Source organism: Ambystoma mexicanum, chromosome 1p (genome assembly GCF_040938575.1).
Source record: "Ambystoma mexicanum isolate Mex_15411 chromosome 1p, UKY_AmexF1_1, whole genome shotgun sequence".
Lineage (NCBI taxonomy): Eukaryota > Metazoa > Chordata > Amphibia > Caudata > Ambystomatidae > Ambystoma > Ambystoma mexicanum.
In genome coordinates, this window is record NC_090921.1 from 1,473,727,107 (window position 1) to 1,473,746,391 (window position 19,285).

Sequence of the window (19,285 nt, forward strand, 5' to 3'; positions counted from 1 at the left end):
CTCCCTCCTATGCTCCAGTCAGAAGGCTTACTTTTTCTGACTGAGCATGTTGCTAATAACGCCAAGTTAGCGAATTTGATCCCAGTATTGGCCACTTTGTCAATTTGGGAAATGTTTCTGCAGAAGGATGAGATTGATGCAGAATTGGCACTCACAGCTTTAGATTTACTAACACAAGATTGCTGTTTTGTTGGAAGCAGCTGTGCATACATAGTCACGGGTCAGTACTACTGCGGACATAACCAATGTTGTTGTGAGGATAAGGGTTGTATTTGTGAATGAGTTAGGCATTTTCTTTCAAGGGAAGAAAACTCCCCCCTGCAACTGGTCTCCCTCCTATGCTCCAGTCAGAAGGCATACTTTCTCTGACTGAGCATTGTGCTAATCACGCCAAGTTAGCGAATTTGATCCCAGTACTGGCCACTTTGTCAATTTGGGAAATATTTCTGCAGAAGCATGAGATTGATGCAGAATTCCCACCACCAGCTTTAGATTTACTATGACTAGTTTCCTGTTTTGTTGGAAGCAGCAGTCCATAAATGGTCACAGGTCAGTACTGCTGTGGGAAATGACCAATGAGATGCATTTAACCTTCTTTGTCCCAGTTCTACTTAAATGTGATGCAGGCTACAAGTCAGTTTGAAGATAACTGTCATATTCGTGAATTTCCTTCAGATCACATGTAGTTTTTCTTTAGGTTGTTGTGAGGATAAGGGTTTTATGTGTGAATGAGTTAGGCATTTTTTTTCCAAGGGAAGAAAACATCCCCCTACAACTGGCCTCCTGCTTATGCTTGAGTCAGAAACAAAACTCTCAGCTGGCTGTTTAGCTCATTTGGTTAGAGCTTGGTGCTAATAATGGCAAGGTCACGGGTCCCCGTATTGGACTCCTTGTCATTTTGGGAAACATTTCTGCAGAAGCATGAGATTGATGCAGAATTGGCACTCACAGCTTTAGAGTTACTAACACAAGATTGCTGTTTTGTTGGAAGCAGCTGTGCATACATGGTCACGGGTCAGTACTGCTGCGGGACATAACCAATGTTGTTGTGAGGATAAGGGTTGTATTTGTGAATGAGTTAGGCATTTTCTTTCAAGGGAAGAAAACTCCCCCCTGCAACTGGCCTCCCTCCTATGCTCCAGTCAGAAGGCTTACTTTTTCTGACTGAGCATGGTGCTAATCACGCCAAGTTAGCGAATTTGATCCCAGTATTGGCCACTTTGTCAATTTGGGAAATATTTCTGCAGAAGCATGAGATTGATGCAGAATTGGCACTCACAGCTTTAGAGTTACTAACACAAGATTGCTGTTTTGTTGGAAGCAGCTGTGCATACATAGTCACGGGTCAGTACTACTGCGGACATAACCAATGTTGTTGTGAGGATAAGGGTTGTATTTGTGAATGAGTTAGGCATTTTCTTTCAAGGGAAGAAAACTCCCCCCTGCAACTGGCCTCCCTCCTATGCTCCAGTCAGAAGGCATACTTTTTCTGACTGAGCATGGTGCTAATCACGCCAAGTTAGCGGATTTGATCCCAGTATTGGCCACTTTGTCAATTTGGGAAATATTTCTGCAGAAGCATGAGATTGATGCAGAATTACCACCCACAGCTTTAGATTTACTATGACTAGTTTGGTGTTTTGTTGGAAGCAGCAGTCCATAAATGGTCACAGGTCAGTACTGCTGTGGGAAATGACCAATGAAATGCATTTAACCTTCTTTGTCCCAGTTCTACTTAAATGTGATGCAGGCTACAAGTCAGTTTGAAGATAATTGTCATATTCATGAATTTCCTTCAGATCACATGTAGTTTTTCTTTAGGTTGTTGTGAGGATAAGGGTTTTATGTGTGAATGAGTTAGGCATTTTTTTTCCAAGGGAAAAAGACGCTCAGCTGGCTGGTTAGCTTAGTTGGTTAAAACGTGGTGCTAATAACGCCAAGGTCACGGGTTCGATCCCCGTATTGGCCACTTTGTCATTTTGGGAAATATTTCTGCAGAAGCATGAGATTGATGCAGAATTGGCACTCACAGCTTTAGAGTTACTAACACAAGTTTGCTGTTTTGTTGGAAGCAGCTGTGCATACATGGTCACGGGTCAGTACTGCTGCGGGACATAACCAATGTTGTTGTGAGGATAAGGGTTGTATTTGTGAATGAGTTAGGCATTTTCTTTCAAGGGAAGAAAACTACCCCCTGCAACTGCCCTCCCTCCTATGCTCCAGTCAGAAGGCATACTTTTTCTGACTGAGCATGGTGCTAATCACGCCAAGTTAGCGAATTTGATCCCAGCATTGGCCACTTTGTCAATTTGGGAAATATTTCTGCAGAAGCATGAGATTCATCCAGAATTCCCACCCACAGCTTTAGATTTACTATGACTAGTTTGCTGTTTTGTTTCAAGCAGCAGTCCATAAATGGTCACGGGTCAGTACTGCTGCGGCACTTCCAATGAGATGCATTTAACCTTCTTTGTCCCAGTTCTACTTAAATGTGATGCAGGCCACAAGTCAGTTTGAAGATAATTGTAATATTCATGAATTTCCTTCAGATCACATGTAGTTTTTCTTTAGGTTGTTGTGAGGATAAGGGTTTTATGTGTGAATGAGTTAGGCATTTTTTTTTCCAAGGTTAGAAAAAATCCCCCTGCAACTGGCCTTCCTCCTATGCTCCAGTCAGAAGGCATACTTTTTCTGACTGAGCATGGTGCTAATCACGCCAAGTTAGCGAATTTGATCCCAGTATTGGCCACTTTGTCAATTTGGGAAATATTTCTGCAGAAGCATGAGATTGATGCAGAATTCCCACCCACAGCTTTAGATTTACTATGACTAGTTTGCTGTTTTGTTTCAAGCAGCAGTCCATAAATGGTCACGGGTCAGTACTGCTGCGGGACTTCCAATGAGATGCATTTAACCTTCTTTGTCCCAGTTCTACTTAAATGTGATGCAGGCTACAAGTCAGTTTGAAGATAATTGTCATATTCATGAATTTCCTTCAGATCACATGTAGTTTTTCTTTAGGTTGTTGTGAGGATAAGGGTTTTATGTGTGAATGAGTTAGGCATTTTTTTCCAAGGGAAGAAAAAATCCCCCTGCAACTGGCCTCCCTCTGATGCTCCAGTCAGAAACAAGATTCTCAGTTGGCAGGTTAGCTCAGTTGGTTAGAGCGTGGTGCTAATAACGCCAAGGTTACGGGTTTGATCCCCGTATTGGCCACTTTGTCATTTTGGGAAATATTTCTGCAGAAGCATGAGATTGATGCAGAATTGGCACTCACAGCTTTAGAGTTACTAATGACCAATGAGATGCATTTAACCTTCTTTGTCCCAGTTCTACTTAAATGTGATGCAGGCTACAAGTCAGTTTGAAGATAATTGTCATATTCGTGAATTTCCTTCAGATCACATGTAGTTTTTCTTTAGGTTGTTGTGAGGATTAGGGTTTTATGTGTGAATGAGTTAGGCATTTTTTTTCCAAGGGAAGAAAAAGTCCCCCTGCAACTGGCCTCCCTCTTATGCTCCAGTCAGAAATATGCTTCTCAGCTGGCCGGTTAGCTCAGTGGGTTAGAGCGTGGTGCTAATAACGCCAAGGTCATGGGTTCGATCCCCGTATTGGCCACTTTGTCATTTTGGGAAATATTTCTGCAGAAGGATGAGATTGATGCAGAATTGGCACTCACAGCTTTAGAGTTACTAACACAAGATTGCTGTTTTGTTGGAAGCAGCTGTGCATACATAGTCACGGGTCAGTACTGCTGCGGACATAACTAATGTTGTTGTGAGGATAAGGGTTGTATTTGTGAATGAGTTAGGCATTTTCTTTCAATTGAAGAAAACTCCCCCCTGCAACTGGCCTCCCTCCTATGCTCCAGTCAGAAGGCATACTTTTTCTGACTGAGCATGGTGCTAATCACGCCAAGTTAGCGAATTTGATCCCAGTATTGGCCACTTTGTCAATTTGGGAAATATTTCTGCAGAAGCATGAGATTGATGCAGAATTCCCACCCACAGCTTTAGATTTACTATGACTAGTTTGCAGTTTTGTTTCAAGCAGCAGTCCATAAATGGTCACGGGTCAGTACTGCTGCGGGACTTCCAATGAGATGCATTTAACCTTCTTTGTCCCAGTTCTACTTAAATGTGATGCAGGCTACAAGTCAGTTTGAAGATAATTGTCATATTCATGAATTTCCTTCAGATCACATGTAGTTTTTCTTTAGGTTGTTGTGAGGATAAGGGTTTTATGTGTGAATGAGTTAGGCATTTTTTTCCAAGGGAAGAAAAAATCCCCCTGCAACTGGCCTCCCTCTTATGCTCCAGTCAGAAACAGGATTCTCAGTTGGCAGGTTAGCTCGGTTGGTTAGAGCGTGGTGCTAATAACGCCAAGGTTACGGGTTTGATCCCCTTATTGGCCACTTTGTCATTTTGGGAAATATTTCTGCAGAAGCATGAGATTGATGCAGAATTGGCACTCACAGCTTTAGAGTTACTAATGACCAATGAGATGCATTTAACCTTCTTTGTCCCAGTTCTACTTAAATGTGATGCAGGCTACAAGTCAGTTTGAAGATAATTGTCATATTCGTGAATTTCCTTCAGATCACATGTAGTTTTTCTTTAGGTTGTTGTGAGGATAAGGGTTTTATGTGTGAATGAGATAGGCATTTTTTTTCCAAGGGAAGAAAAAGTCCCCCTGCAACTGGCCTCCCTCTTATGCTCCAGTCAGAAATATGCCTCTCAGCTGGCCGGTTAGCTCAGTTGGTTAGAGCGTGGTGCTGGTTCTATCCCCGTATTGGCCACTTTGTCATTTTGGGAAATATTTCTGCAGAAGGATGAGATTGATGCAGAATTGGCACTCACAGCTTTAGAGTTACTAACACAAGATTGCTGTTTTGTTGGAAGCAGCTGTGCATACATAGTCACGGGTCAGTACTGCTGCGGACATAACTAATGTTGTTGTGAGGATAAGGGTTGTATTTGTGAATGAGTTAGGCATTTTCTTTCAAGGGAAGAAAACTCCCCCCTGCAACTGGCCTCCCTCCTATGCTCCAGTCAGAAGGCATACTTTTTCTGACTGAGCATGGTGCTAATCACGCCAAGTTAGCGAATTTGATCCCAGTATTGGCCACTTTGTCAATTTGGGAAATATTTCTGCAGAAGCATGAGATTGATGCAGAATTCCCACCCACAGCTTTAGATTTACTATGACTAGTTTCCTGTTTTGTTGGAAGCAGCAGTCCATAAATGGTCACAGGTCAGTACTGCTGTGGGAAATGACCAATGAGATGCATTTAACCTTCTTTGTCCCAGTTCTACTTAAATGTGATGCAGGCTACAAGTCAGTTTGAAGATAATTGTCATATTCGTGAATTTCCTTCAGATCACATGTAGTTTTTCTTTAGGTTGTTGTGAGGATAAGGGTTTTATGTGTGAATGAGTTAGGCATTTTTTTTCCAAGGGAAGAAAAAATCCCCCTGCAACTGGCCTCCCTCTTATGCTCCAGTTAGAAATATGCCTCTCAGCTGGCCAGTTAGCTCAGTTGGTTAGAGCGTGGTGCTAATAACGCCAAGGTCACGAGTTCGATCCCCGTATTGTCCACTTTGTCATTTTGGGAAATATTTCTGCAGAAGGATGAGATTGATGCAGAATTGGCACTCACAGCTTTAGAGTTACTAACACAAGATTGCTGTTTTGTTGGAAGCAGCTGTGCATACATAGTCACGGGTCAGTACTGCTGCGGACATAACCAATGTTGTTGTGAGGATAAGGGTTGTATTTGTGAATGAGTTAGGCATTTTCTTTCAAGGGAAGAAAACTCCCCCCTGCAACTGGCCTTCCTCCTATGCTCCAGTCAGAAGGCTTACTTTTTCTGACTGAGCATGTTGCTAATAACGCCAAGTTAGCGAATTTGATCCCAGTATTGGCCACTTTGTCAATTTGAGAAATATTTCTGCAGAAGGATGAGATTGATGCAGAATTGGCACTCACAGCTTTAGAGTTACTAACACAAGATTGCTGTTTTGTTGGAAGCAGCTGTGCATACATAGTCACGGGTCAGTACTACTGCGGACATAACCAATGTTGTTGTGAGGATAAGGGTTGTATTTGTGAATGAGTTAGGCATTTTCTTTCAAGGGAAGAAAACTCCCCCCTGCAACTGGTCTCCCTCCTATGCTCCAGTCAGAAGGCATACTTTCTCTGACTGAGCATTGTGCTAATCACGCCAAGTTAGCGAATTTGATCCCAGTACTGGCCACTTTGTCAATTTGGGAAATATTTCTGCAGAAGCATGAGATTGATGCAGAATTCCCACCCACAGCTTTAGATTTACTATGACTAGTTTCCTGTTTTGTTGGAAGCAGCAGTCCATAAATGGTCACAGGTCAGTACTGCTGTGGGAAATGACCAATGAGATGCATTTAACATTCTTTGTCCCAGTTCTACTTAAATGTGATGCAGGCTACAAGTCAGTTTGAAGATAATTGTCATATTCGTGAATTTCCTTCAGATCACATGTAGTTTTTCTTTAGGTTGTTGTGAGGATAAGGGTTTTATGTGTGAATGAGTTAGGCATTTTTTTTCCAAGGGAAGAAAACATCCCCGTGCAACTGGCCTCCCTCTTATGCTCCAGTCAGAAATATGCCTCTCAGCTGGCCGGTTAGCTCAGTTGGTAACGCCAAGGTCACGGGTTCGATCCCCGTATTGGCCACTTTGTCATTTTGGGAAATATTTCTGCAGAAGGATGAGATTGATGCAGAATTGGCACTCACAGCTTTAGAGTTACTAACACAAGATTGCTGTTTTGTTGGAAGCAGCTGTGCATACATAGTCACGGGTCAGTACTGCTGCGGACATAACCAATGTTGTTGTGAGGATAAGGGTTGTATTTGTGAATGAGTTAGGCATTTTCTTTCAAGGGAAGAAAGCTCCCCCCTGCAACTGGCCTCCCTCCTATGCTCCAGTCAGAAGGCATACTTTATCTGACTGAGTATGGTGCTAATCACGCCAAGTTAGCGAATTTGATCCCAGTATTGGCCACTTTGTAAATTTGGGAAATATTTCTGCAGAAGCATGAGATTGATGCAGAATTCCCACCCACAGCTTTAGATTTACTATGACTAGTTTCCTGTTTTGTTGGAAGCAGCAGTCCATAAATGGTCACAGGTCAGTACTGCTGTGGGAAATGACCAATGAGATGCATTTAACCTTCTTTGTCCCAGTTCTACTTAAATGTGATGCAGGCTACAAGTCAGTTTGAAGATAACTGTCATATTCGTGAATTTCCTTCAGATCACATGTAGTTTTTCTTTAGGTTGTTGTGAGGATAAGGGTTTTATGTGTGAATGAGTTAGGCATTTTTTTTTCCAAGGGAAGAAAAAATCCCCCTGCAACTGGCCTCCCTCTTATGCTCCAGTTAGAAATATGCCTCTCAGCTGGCCGGTTAGCTCAGTTGGTTAGAGCGTGGTGCTAATAACGCCAAGGTCACGAGTTCGATCCCCGTATTGTCCACTTTGTCATTTTGGGAAATATTTCTGCAGAAGGATGAGATTGATGCAGAATTGGCACTCACAGCTTTAGAGTTACTAACACAAGATTGCTGTTTTGTTGGAAGCAGCTGTGCATACATAGTCACGGGTCAGTACTGCTGCGGACATAACCAATGTTGTTGTGAGGATAAGGGTTGTATTTGTGAATGAGTTAGGCATTTTCTTTCAAGGGAAGAAAACTCCCCCCTGCAACTGGCCTTCCTCCTATGCTCCAGTCAGAAGGCTTACTTTTTCTGACTGAGCATGTTGCTAATAACGCCAAGTTAGCGAATTTGATCCCAGTATTGGCCACTTTGTCAATTTGAGAAATATTTCTGCAGAAGGATGAGATTGATGCAGAATTGGCACTCACAGCTTTAGAGTTACTAACACAAGATTGCTGTTTTGTTGGAAGCAGCTGTGCATACATAGTCACGGGTCAGTACTACTGCGGACATAACCAATGTTGTTGTGAGGATAAGGGTTGTATTTGTGAATGAGTTAGGCATTTTCTTTCAAGGGAAGAAAACTCCCCCCTGCAACTGGTCTCCCTCCTATGCTCCAGTCAGAAGGCATACTTTCTCTGACTGAGCATTGTGCTAATCACGCCAAGTTAGCGAATTTGATCCCAGTACTGGCCACTTTGTCAATTTGGGAAATATTTCTGCAGAAGCATGAGATTGATGCAGAATTCCCACCCACAGCTTTAGATTTACTATGACTAGTTTCCTGTTTTGTTGGAAGCAGCAGTCCATAAATGGTCACAGGTCAGTACTGCTGTGGGAAATGACCAATGAGATGCATTTAACATTCTTTGTCCCAGTTCTACTTAAATGTGATGCAGGCTACAAGTCAGTTTGAAGATAATTGTCATATTCGTGAATTTCCTTCAGATCACATGTAGTTTTTCTTTAGGTTGTTGTGAGGATAAGGGTTTTATGTGTGAATGAGTTAGGCATTTTTTTTCCAAGGGAAGAAAACATCCCCCTGCAACTGGCCTCCCTCTTATGCTCCAGTCAGAAATATGCCTCTCAGCTGGCCGGTTAGCTCAGTTGGTTAGAGCGTATTGCTAATAACGCCAAGGTCACGGGTTCGATCCCCGTATTGGCCACTTTGTCATTTTGGGAAATATTTCTGCAGAAGGATGAGATTGATGCAGAATTGGCACTCACAGCTTTAGAGTTACTAACACAAGATTGCTGTTTTGTTGGAAGCAGCTGTGCATACATAGTCACGGGTCAGTACTGCTGCGGACATAACCAATGTTGTTGTGAGGATAAGGGTTGTATTTGTGAATGAGTTAGGCATTTTCTTTCAAGGGAAGAAAGCTCCCCCCTGCAACTGGCCTCCCTCCTATGCTCCAGTCAGAAGGCATACTTTATCTGACTGAGTATGGTGCTAATCACGCCAAGTTAGCGAATTTGATCCCAGTATTGGCCACTTTGTCAATTTGGGAAATATTTCTGCAGAAGCATGAGATTGATGCAGAATTCCCACCCACAGCTTTAGATTTACTATGACTAGTTTCCTGTTTTGTTGGAAGCAGCAGTCCATAAATGGTCACAGGTCAGTACTGCTGTGGGAAATGACCAATGAGATGCATTTAACCTTCTTTGTCCCAGTTCTACTTAAATGTGATGCAGGCTACAAGTCAGTTTGAAGATAACTGTCATATTCGTGAATTTCCTTCAGATCACATGTAGTTTTTCTTTAGGTTGTTGTGAGGATAAGGGTTTTATGTGTGAATGAGTTAGGCATTTTTTTTTCCAAGGGAAAAAGACTCTCAGCTGGCCGGTTAGCTCAGTTGGTTAGAGCGTGGTGCTAATCAGGCCAAGGTCATGGGTTCGATCCCCGTATTGGCCACTTTGTCATTTTGGGAAATATTTCTGCAGAAGCATGAGATTGATGCAGAATTGGCACTCACAGCTTTAGAGTTACTAACACAAGATGGCTGTTTTGTTGGTAGCAGCTGTGCATACATGGTCACGGGTCAGTACTGCTGCGGGACATAACCAATGTTGTTGTGAGGATAAGGGTTGTATTCAGAATGAGTTAGGCATTTTCTTTCAAGGGAAGAAAACTCCCCCCTGCAACTGGCCTCCCTCCTATGCTCCAGTCAGAAACAGGACTCTCAGCTGGCCGGTTAAAGCGTGGTGCTAATAACGCCAAGGTCACGGGTTCGATCCCCGTATTGGCCACTTTGTCATTTTGGGAAATATTTCTGCAGAAGCATGAGATTGATGCAGAATTGTCACTCACAGCTTTAGAGTTACTAACACAAGATTGCTGTTTTGTTGGAAGCAGCTGTGCATACATGGTCACGGGTCAGTACTGCTGCGGGACATAACCAATGTTGTTGTGAGGATAAGGGTTGTATTCAGAATGAGTTAGGCATTTTCTTTCAAGGGAAGAAAACTCCCCCCTGCAACTGGCCTCCCTCTTATGCTCCAGTCAGAAACAGGACTCTCAGCTGGCCGGTTGAAGCGTGGTGCTAATAACGCCAAGGTCACGGGTTCGATCCCCGTATTGGCCACTTTGTCATTTTGGGAAATATTTCTGCAGAAGCATGAGATTGATGCAGAATTGTCACTCACAGCTTTAGAGTTACTAACACAAGATTGCTGTTTTGTTGGAAGCAGCTGTGCATACATGGTCATGGGTCAGTACTGCTGCGGGACATAACCAATGTTGTTGTGAGGATAAGGGTTGTATTCAGAATGAGTTAGGCATTTTCTTTCAAGGGAAGAAAACTCCCCCCTGCAACTGGCCTCCCTCTTATGCTCCAGTCAGAAACAGGACTCTCAGCTGGCCGGTTGAAGCGTGGTGCTAATAACGCCAAGGTCACGGGTTCGATCCCCGTATTGGCCACTTTGTCATTTTGGGAAATATTTCTGCAGAAGCATGAGATTGATGCAGAATTGTCACTCACAGCTTTAGAGTTACTAACACAAGATTGCTGTTTTGTTGGAAGCAGCTGTGCATACATGGTCACGGGTCAGTACTGCTGCGGGACATAACCAATGTTGTTGTGAGGATAAGGGTTGTATTCAGAATGAGTTAGGCATTTTCTTTCAAGGGAAGAAAACTCCCCCCTGCAACTGGCCTCCCTCCTATGCTCCAGTCAGAAGGCATACTTTTTCTGACTGAGCATGGTGCTAATAACGCCAAGTTAGCGTATTTGATCCCTGTATTGGCCACTTTGTCAATTTGGGAAAAATGTCTGCAGAAGCATTAGATTGATGCAGAATTCCCACCCACAGCTTTAGATTTACTATGACAAGTTTACTGTTTTGTTGGAAGCAGCAGTCCATAAATGGTCACAGGTCAGTACTGCTGTGGGAAATGACCAATGAGATGCATTTAACCTTCTTTGTCTCAGTACTACTTAAATGTGACGCAGGCCACACGTCAGTTTGAAGATAATTGTAATATTCATGAATTTCCTTCAGATCACATGGAGTTTTTCTTTAGGTTGTTGTGAGGATAAGGGTTGTATGTGTGAATGAGTTAGGCATTTTTTTCCAAGGGAAGAAAAAATCCCCCTGCAACTGGCCTCCCTCTTATGCTCCAGTCACTTTATCTGACTGAGCATGGTGCTAATCACGCCAAGTTAGCGAATTTGATCCCAGTATTGGCCACTTTGTCAATTTGGGAAATATTTCTGCAGAAGCATGAGATTGATGCAGAATTCCCACCCACAGCTTCAGATTTACTATGACTAGTTTGCTGTTTTGTTTCAAGCAGCAGTCTATAAATGGTCACGGGTCAGTACTGCTGCGGGACGTCCAATGAGATGCATTTAACCTTCTTTGTCCCAGTTCTACTTAAATGTGATGCAGGCCACAAGTCAGTTTGAAGATAATTGTAATATTCATGAATTTCCTTCAGATCACATGTAGTTTTCCTTTAGGTTGTTGTGAGGATAAGGGTTGTATTTGTGAATGAGTTAGGCATTTTCTTTCCAAGGGAAGAAAAAATCCCCCTGCAACTGGCCTCCCTCTTATGATATAGTCAGAAACACGGTTCTCAGCTGGCCAGTTAGCTCAGTTGGTTAGAGCGTCAAGGTCATGGGTTCGATCCCTGTATTGGCCACTTTGTCAATTTGGGAAATATTTCTGCAGAAGCATGAGATTGATGCAGAATTGGCACCCACAGCATTAGAATTACTAACACAAGATTGCTGTTTTGTTGGAAGCAGCTGTGCATACATGGTCACGGGTCAGTACTGCTGCGGCACTTCCAATGAGATGCATTTAACCTTCTTTGTCCCAGTTCTACTTAAATGTGATGCAGGCCACAAGTCAGTTTGAAGATAATTGTAATATTCATGAATTTCCTTCAGATCACATGTAGTTTTTCTTTAGGTTGTTGTGAGGATAAGGGTTTTATGTGTGAATGAGTTAGGCATTTTTTTTCCAAGGTTAGAAAAAATCCCCCTGCAACTGGCCTCCCTCCTATGCTCCAGTCAGAAGGCATACTTTTTCTGACTGAGCATGGTGCTAATCATGCCAAGTTAGCGAATTTGATCCCAGTATTGGCCACTTTGTCAATTTGGGAAATATTTCTGCAGAAGCATGAGATTGATGCAGAATTCCCACCCACAGCTTTAGATTTACTATGACTAGTTTGCTGTTTTGTTTCAAGCAGCAGTCCTTAAATGGTCACGGGTCACTACTGCTGCGGGACTTCCAATGAGATGCATTTAACCTTCTTTGTCCCAGTTCTACTTAAATGTGATGCAGGCTACAAGTCAGTTTGAAGATAATTGTCATATTCATGAATTTCCTTCAGATCACATGTAGTTTTTCTTTAGGTTGTTGTGAGGATAAGGGTTTTATGTGTGAATGAGTTAGGCATTTTTTTCCAAGGGAAAACGACTCTCAGCTGGCCGGTTAGCTCAGTTGGTTAGAGCGTGGTGCTAATAACGCCAAGGTCACGGGTTCGATCCCCGTATTGGCCACTTTGTCATTTTGGGAAATATTTCTGCAGAAGCATGAGATTGATGCAGAATTGGCACTCACAGCTTTAGAGTTACTAACACAAGATTGCTGTTTTGTTGGTAGCAGCTGTGCATACATGGTCACGGGTCAGTACTGCTGCGGGACATAACCAATGTTGTTGTGAGGATAAGGGTTGTATTTGTGAATGAGTTAGGCATTTTCTTTCAAGGGAAGAAAACTCCCCCCTGCAACTGGCCTCCCTCCTATGCTCCAGTCAGAAGGCATACTTTTTCTGACTGAGCATGGTGCTAATCACGCCAAGTAAGCGAATTTGATCCCAGTATTGGCCACTTTGTCAATTTGGGAAATATTTCTGCAGAAGCATGAGATTGATGCAGAATTCCCACCCACAGCTTTAGATTTACTATGACTAGTTTGCTGTTTTGTTGGAAGCAGCAGTCCATAAATAGTCACAGGTCAGTACTGCTGTGGGAAATGACCAATGAGATGCATTTAACCTTCTTTGTCCCAGTTCTACTTAAATGTGATGCAGGCTACAAGTCAGTTTGAAGATAATTGTCATATTCGTGAATTTCCTTCAGATCACATGTAGTTTTTCTTTAGGTTGTTGTGAGGATAAGGGTTTTATGTGTGAATGAGTTAGGCATTTTCTTTCAAGGGAAGAAAACTCCCCCCTGCAACTGGCCTCCCTCCTATGCTCCAGTCAGAAGGCTTACTTTTTCTGACTGAGCATGTTGCTAATAACGCCAAGTTAGCGAATTTGATCCCAGTATTGGCCACTTTGTCAATTTGGGAAATGTTTCTGCAGAAGGATGAGATTGATGCAGAATTGGCACTCACAGCTTTAGATTTACTAACACAAGATTGCTGTTTTGTTGGAAGCAGCTGTGCATACATAGTCACGGGTCAGTACTACTGCGGACATAACCAATGTTGTTGTGAGGATAAGGGTTGTATTTGTGAATGAGTTAGGCATTTTCTTTCAAGGGAAGAAAACTCCCCCCTGCAACTGGTCTCCCTCCTATGCTCCAGTCAGAAGGCATACTTTCTCTGACTGAGCATTGTGCTAATCACGCCAAGTTAGCGAATTTGATCCCAGTACTGGCCACTTTGTCAATTTGGGAAATATTTCTGCAGAAGCATGAGATTGATGCAGAATTCCCACCACCAGCTTTAGATTTACTATGACTAGTTTCCTGTTTTGTTGGAAGCAGCAGTCCATAAATGGTCACAGGTCAGTACTGCTGTGGGAAATGACCAATGAGATGCATTTAACCTTCTTTGTCCCAGTTCTACTTAAATGTGATGCAGGCTACAAGTCAGTTTGAAGATAACTGTCATATTCGTGAATTTCCTTCAGATCACATGTAGTTTTTCTTTAGGTTGTTGTGAGGATAAGGGTTTTATGTGTGAATGAGTTAGGCATTTTTTTTCCAAGGGAAGAAAACATCCCCCTACAACTGGCCTCCTGCTTATGCTTGAGTCAGAAACAAAACTCTCAGCTGGCTGTTTAGCTCATTTGGTTAGAGCTTGGTGCTAATAATGGCAAGGTCACGGGTCCCCGTATTGGACTCCTTGTCATTTTGGGAAACATTTCTGCAGAAGCATGAGATTGATGCAGAATTGGCACTCACAGCTTTAGAGTTACTAACACAAGATTGCTGTTTTGTTGGAAGCAGCTGTGCATACATGGTCACGGGTCAGTACTGCTGCGGGACATAACCAATGTTGTTGTGAGGATAAGGGTTGTATTTGTGAATGAGTTAGGCATTTTCTTTCAAGGGAAGAAAACTCCCCCCTGCAACTGGCCTCCCTCCTATGCTCCAGTCAGAAGGCTTACTTTTTCTGACTGAGCATGGTGCTAATCACGCCAAGTTAGCGAATTTGATCCCAGTATTGGCCACTTTGTCAATTTGGGAAATATTTCTGCAGAAGCATGAGATTGATGCAGAATTGGCACTCACAGCTTTAGAGTTACTAACACAAGATTGCTGTTTTGTTGGAAGCAGCTGTGCATACATAGTCACGGGTCAGTACTACTGCGGACATAACCAATGTTGTTGTGAGGATAAGGGTTGTATTTGTGAATGAGTTAGGCATTTTCTTTCAAGGGAAGAAAACTCCCCCCTGCAACTGGCCTCCCTCCTATGCTCCAGTCAGAAGGCATACTTTTTCTGACTGAGCATGGTGCTAATCACGCCAAGTTAGCGGATTTGATCCCAGTATTGGCCACTTTGTCAATTTGGGAAATATTTCTGCAGAAGCATGAGATTGATGCAGAATTCCCACCCACAGCTTTAGATTTACTATGACTAGTTTGCTGTTTTGTTGGAAGCAGCAGTCCATAAATAGTCACAGGTCAGTACTGCTGTGGGAAATGACCAATGAGATGCATTTAACCTTCTTTGTCCCAGTTCTACTTAAATGTGATGCAGGCTACAAGTCAGTTTGAAGATAACTGTCATATTCGTGAAATTCCTTGTCATTTTCTTTCAAGGGAAGAAAACTCCCCCCTGCAACTGGCCTCCCTCCTATGCTCCAGTCAGAAGGCTTACTTTTTCTGACTGAGCATGTTGCTAATAACGCCAAGTTAGCGAATTTGATCCCAGTATTGGCCACTTTGTCAATTTGGGAAATGTTTCTGCAGAAGGATGAGATTGATGCAGAATTGGCACTCACAGCTTTAGATTTACTAACACAAGATTGCTGTTTTGTTGGAAGCAGCTGTGCATACATAGTCACGGGTCAGTACTACTGCGGACATAACTAATGTTGTTGTGAGGATAAGGGTTGTATTTGTGAATGAGTTAGGCATTTTCTTTCAAGGGAAGAAAACTCCCCCCTGCAACTGGTCTCCCTCCTATGCTCCAGTCAGAAGGCATACTTTCTCTGACTGAGCATTGTGCTAATCACGCCAAGTTAGCGAATTTGATCCCAGTACTGGCCACTTTGTCAATTTGGGAAATATTTCTGCAGAAGCATGAGATTGATGCAGAATTCCCACCACCAGCTTTAGATTTACTATGACTAGTTTCCTGTTTTGTTGGAAGCAGCAGTCCATAAATGGTCACAGGTCAGTACTGCTGTGGGAAATGACCAATGAGATGCATTTAACCTTCTTTGTCCCAGTTCTACTTAAATGTGATGCAGGCTACAAGTCAGTTTGAAGATAACTGTCATATTCGTGAATTTCCTTCAGATCACATGTAGTTTTTCTTTAGGTTGTTGTGAGGATAAGGGTTTTATGTGTGAATGAGTTAGGCATTTTTTTTCCAAGGGAAGAAAACATCCCCCTACAACTGGCCTCCTGCTTATGCTTGAGTCAGAAACAAAACTCTCAGCTGGCTGTTTAGCTCATTTGGTTAGAGCTTGGTGCTAATAATGGCAAGGTCACGGGTCCCCGTATTGGACTCCTTGTCATTTTGGGAAACATTTCTGCAGAAGCATGAGATTGATGCAGAATTGGCACTCACAGCTTTAGAGTTACTAACACAAGATTGCTGTTTTGTTGGAAGCAGCTGTGCATACATGGTCACGGGTCAGTACTGCTGCGGGACATAACCAATGTTGTTGTGAGGATAAGGGTTGTATTTGTGAATGAGTTAGGCATTTTCTTTCAAGGGAAGAAAACTCCCCCCTGCAACTGGCCTCCCTCCTATGCTCCAGTCAGAAGGCTTACTTTTTCTGACTGAGCATGGTGCTAATCACGCCAAGTTAGCGAATTTGATCCCAGTATTGGCCACTTTGTCAATTTGGGAAATATTTCTGCAGAAGCATGAGATTGATGCAGAATTGGCACTCACAGCTTTAGAGTTACTAACACAAGATTGCTGTTTTGTTGGAAGCAGCTGTGCATACATAGTCACGGGTCAGTACTACTGCGGACATAACCAATGTTGTTGTGAGGATAAGGGTTGTATTTGTGAATGAGTTAGGCATTTTCTTTCAAGGGAAGAAAACTCCCCCCTGCAACTGGCCTCCCTCCTATGCTCCAGTCAGAAGGCATACTTTTTCTGACTGAGCATGGTGCTAATCACGCCAAGTTAGCGGATTTGATCCCAGTATTGGCCACTTTGTCAATTTGGGAAATATTTCTGCAGAAGCATGAGATTGATGCAGAATTACCACCCACAGCTTTAGATTTACTATGACTAGTTTGGTGTTTTGTTGGAAGCAGCAGTCCATAAATGGTCACAGGTCAGTACTGCTGTGGGAAATGACCAATGAGATGCATTTAACCTTCTTTGTCCCAGTTCTACTTAAATGTGATGCAGGCTACAAGTCAGTTTGAAGATAATTGTCATATCCATGAATTTCCTTCAGATCACATGTAGTTTTTCTTTAGGTTGTTGTGAGGATAAGGGTTTTATGTGTGAATGACTTAGGCATTTTTTTTCCAAGGGAAGAAAAAATCCCCCTGCAACTGGCCTCCCTCTTATGCTCCAGTCAGAAACATGACTCTCAGCTGGTCGGTTAGCTCAGTTGGTTAGAGCGTGGTGCTAATAATGCCAAGGTCACGGGTTCGATCCCCGTGTTGGCCACTTTGTCATTTTGGGAAATATTTCTGCAGAAGCATGAGATTGATGCAGAATTGGCACTCACAGCTTTAGAGTTACTAACACAAGATTGCTGTTTTGTTGGAAGCAGCTGTGCATACATGGTCACGGGTCAGTACTGCTGCGGGACATAACCAATGTTGTTGTGAGGATAAGGGTTGTATTTGTGAATGAGTTAGGCATTTTCTTTCAAGGGAAGAAAAAATCCCCCTGCAACTGGCCTCCCTCTTATGCTCCAGTCAGAAGGCATACTTTTTCTGACTGAGCATGGTGCTAATCACGCCAAGTTAGCGAATCTGATCCCAGTATTGGCCACTTTGTCAATTTGGGAAATATTTCTGCAGAAGCATGAGATTGATGCAGAATTCCCACCCACAACTTTAGATTTACTATGACTAGTTTGCTGTTTTGTTGGAAGCAGCAGTCCATAAATGGTCACAGGTCAGTACTGCTGTGGGAAATGACCAATGAGATGCATTTAGCCTTCTTTGTCCCAGTTCTACTTAAATGTGATGCAGGCTACAAGTCAGTTTGAAGATAATTGTCATATTCGTGAATTTCCTTCAGATCACATGTAGTTTTTCTTTAGGTTGTTGTGAGGATAAGGGTTTTATGTGTGAATGAGTTAGGCATTTTTTTTCCAAGGGAAGAAAAAATCCCCCTGCAACTGGCCTCACTCTTATGGTCCAGTCAGAAATATGCCTCTCAGCTGGCTGGTTAGCTCAGTTGGTTAGAGCATGGTGCTAATAACGCCAAGGTCACGGGTTCGATCCCCGTATTGGCCACTTTGTCATTTTGGGAAATATTTCTGCAGAAGGATGAGATTGATGCAGAATTGGCACTAACAGCTTTAGAGTTACTAACACAAGATTGCTGTTTTGTTGGAAGCAGCTGTGCATACATAGTCACGGGTCAGTACTGCTGCAGACATAACCAATGTTGTTGTGAGGATAAGGGTTGTATTTGTGAATGAGTTAGGCATTTTCTTTCAAGGAAAGAAAACTCCCCCCTGCAACTGGCCTCCCTCCTATGCTCCAGTCAGAAGGATACTTTTTCTGACTGAGCATGGTGCTAATCACGCCAAGTTAGCGAATTTGATCCCAGTATTGGCCACTTTGTCAATTTGGGAAAAATGTCTGCAGAAGCATTAGATTGATGCAGAATTCCCACCCACAGCTTTAGATTTACTATGACAAGTTTGCTGTTTTGTTGGAAGCAGCAGTCCATAAATGGTCACAGGTCAGTACTGCTGTGGGAAATGACCAATGAGATGCATTTAACCTTCTTTGTCGCAGTACTACTTAAATGTGATGCAGGCCACAAGTCAGTTTGAAGATAATTGTAATATTCATGAATTTCCTTCAGATCACATGGAGTTTTTCTTTAGGTTGTTGTGAGGATAAGGGTTGTCTGTGTGAATGAGTTAGGCATTTTTTTCCAAGGGAAAGAGACTCTCAGCTGGCCGGTTAGCTCAGTTGGTTAGAGCGTGGTGCTAATAACGCCAAGGTCACGGGTTCGATCCCCGTATTGGCCACTTTGTCATTTTGGGAAATATTTCTGCAGAAGGATGAGATTGATGCAGAATTGGCACTCACAGCTTTAGAGTTACTAACACAAGATTGCTGTTTTGTTGGAAGCAGCTGTGCATACATAGTCACGGGTCAGTACTGCTGCGGACATAACCAATGTTGTGAGGATAAGGGTTGTATTTGTGAATGAGTTAGGCATTTTCTTTCAAGGGAAGAAAACTCCCCCCTGCAACTGGTCTCCCTCCTATGCTCCAGTCAGAAGGCATACTTTTTCTGACTGAGCATGGTGCTAATCACGCCAAGTTAGCGAATTTGATCCCAGTATTGGCCACTTTGTCAATTTGGGAAATATTTCTGCAGAAGCATGAGATTGATGCAGAATTCCCCCTCACAGCTTTAGATTTACTATGACTAGTTTGCTGTTTTGTTGGAAGCAGCAGTCCATAAATGGTCACAGGTCAATACTGCTCTGGGAAATGACCAATGAGATGCATTTAACCTTCTTTGTCCCAGTTCTACTTAAATGTGATGCAGGCTACAAGTCAGTTTGAAGATAATTGTCATATTCATGAATTTCCTTCAGATCACTTGTAGTTTTTCTTTAGGTTGTTGTGAGGATAAGGGTTTTATGTGTGAATGAGTTAGGCATTTTTTTTTCAAGGGAAGAAAAAATCCCCCTGCAACTGGCCTCCCTCTTATGGTCCAGTCAGAAAT

At 42.7% G+C, this 19,285-nt stretch overlaps 5 non-coding genes across 5 annotated transcripts; all 5 read left to right on the forward strand.

Moving 5' to 3' along the window:
* The first annotated feature begins 1,895 nt into the window (after nucleotides 1-1,895).
* On the forward strand, nucleotides 1,896-1,969 carry TRNAI-AAU (transfer RNA isoleucine (anticodon AAU)). The gene has a single exon. It is a non-coding gene; the product is annotated as a tRNA-Ile (tRNA).
* A 1,575-nt stretch (nucleotides 1,970-3,544) lies between these two features.
* Nucleotides 3,545-3,618, forward strand: TRNAI-AAU (transfer RNA isoleucine (anticodon AAU)). Its single transcript has one exon. It is a non-coding gene; the product is annotated as a tRNA-Ile (tRNA).
* An 8,793-nt stretch (nucleotides 3,619-12,411) lies between these two features.
* On the forward strand, nucleotides 12,412-12,485 carry TRNAI-AAU (transfer RNA isoleucine (anticodon AAU)). Its single transcript has one exon. It is a non-coding gene; the product is annotated as a tRNA-Ile (tRNA).
* Nucleotides 12,486-17,753: 5,268 nt separating this feature from the next.
* TRNAI-AAU (transfer RNA isoleucine (anticodon AAU)) lies at nucleotides 17,754-17,827 on the forward strand. Its single transcript has one exon. It is a non-coding gene; the product is annotated as a tRNA-Ile (tRNA).
* Nucleotides 17,828-18,502: 675 nt separating this feature from the next.
* TRNAI-AAU (transfer RNA isoleucine (anticodon AAU)) lies at nucleotides 18,503-18,576 on the forward strand. Its single transcript has one exon. It is a non-coding gene; the product is annotated as a tRNA-Ile (tRNA).
* The last annotated feature ends 709 nt before the right edge of the window (nucleotides 18,577-19,285 follow it).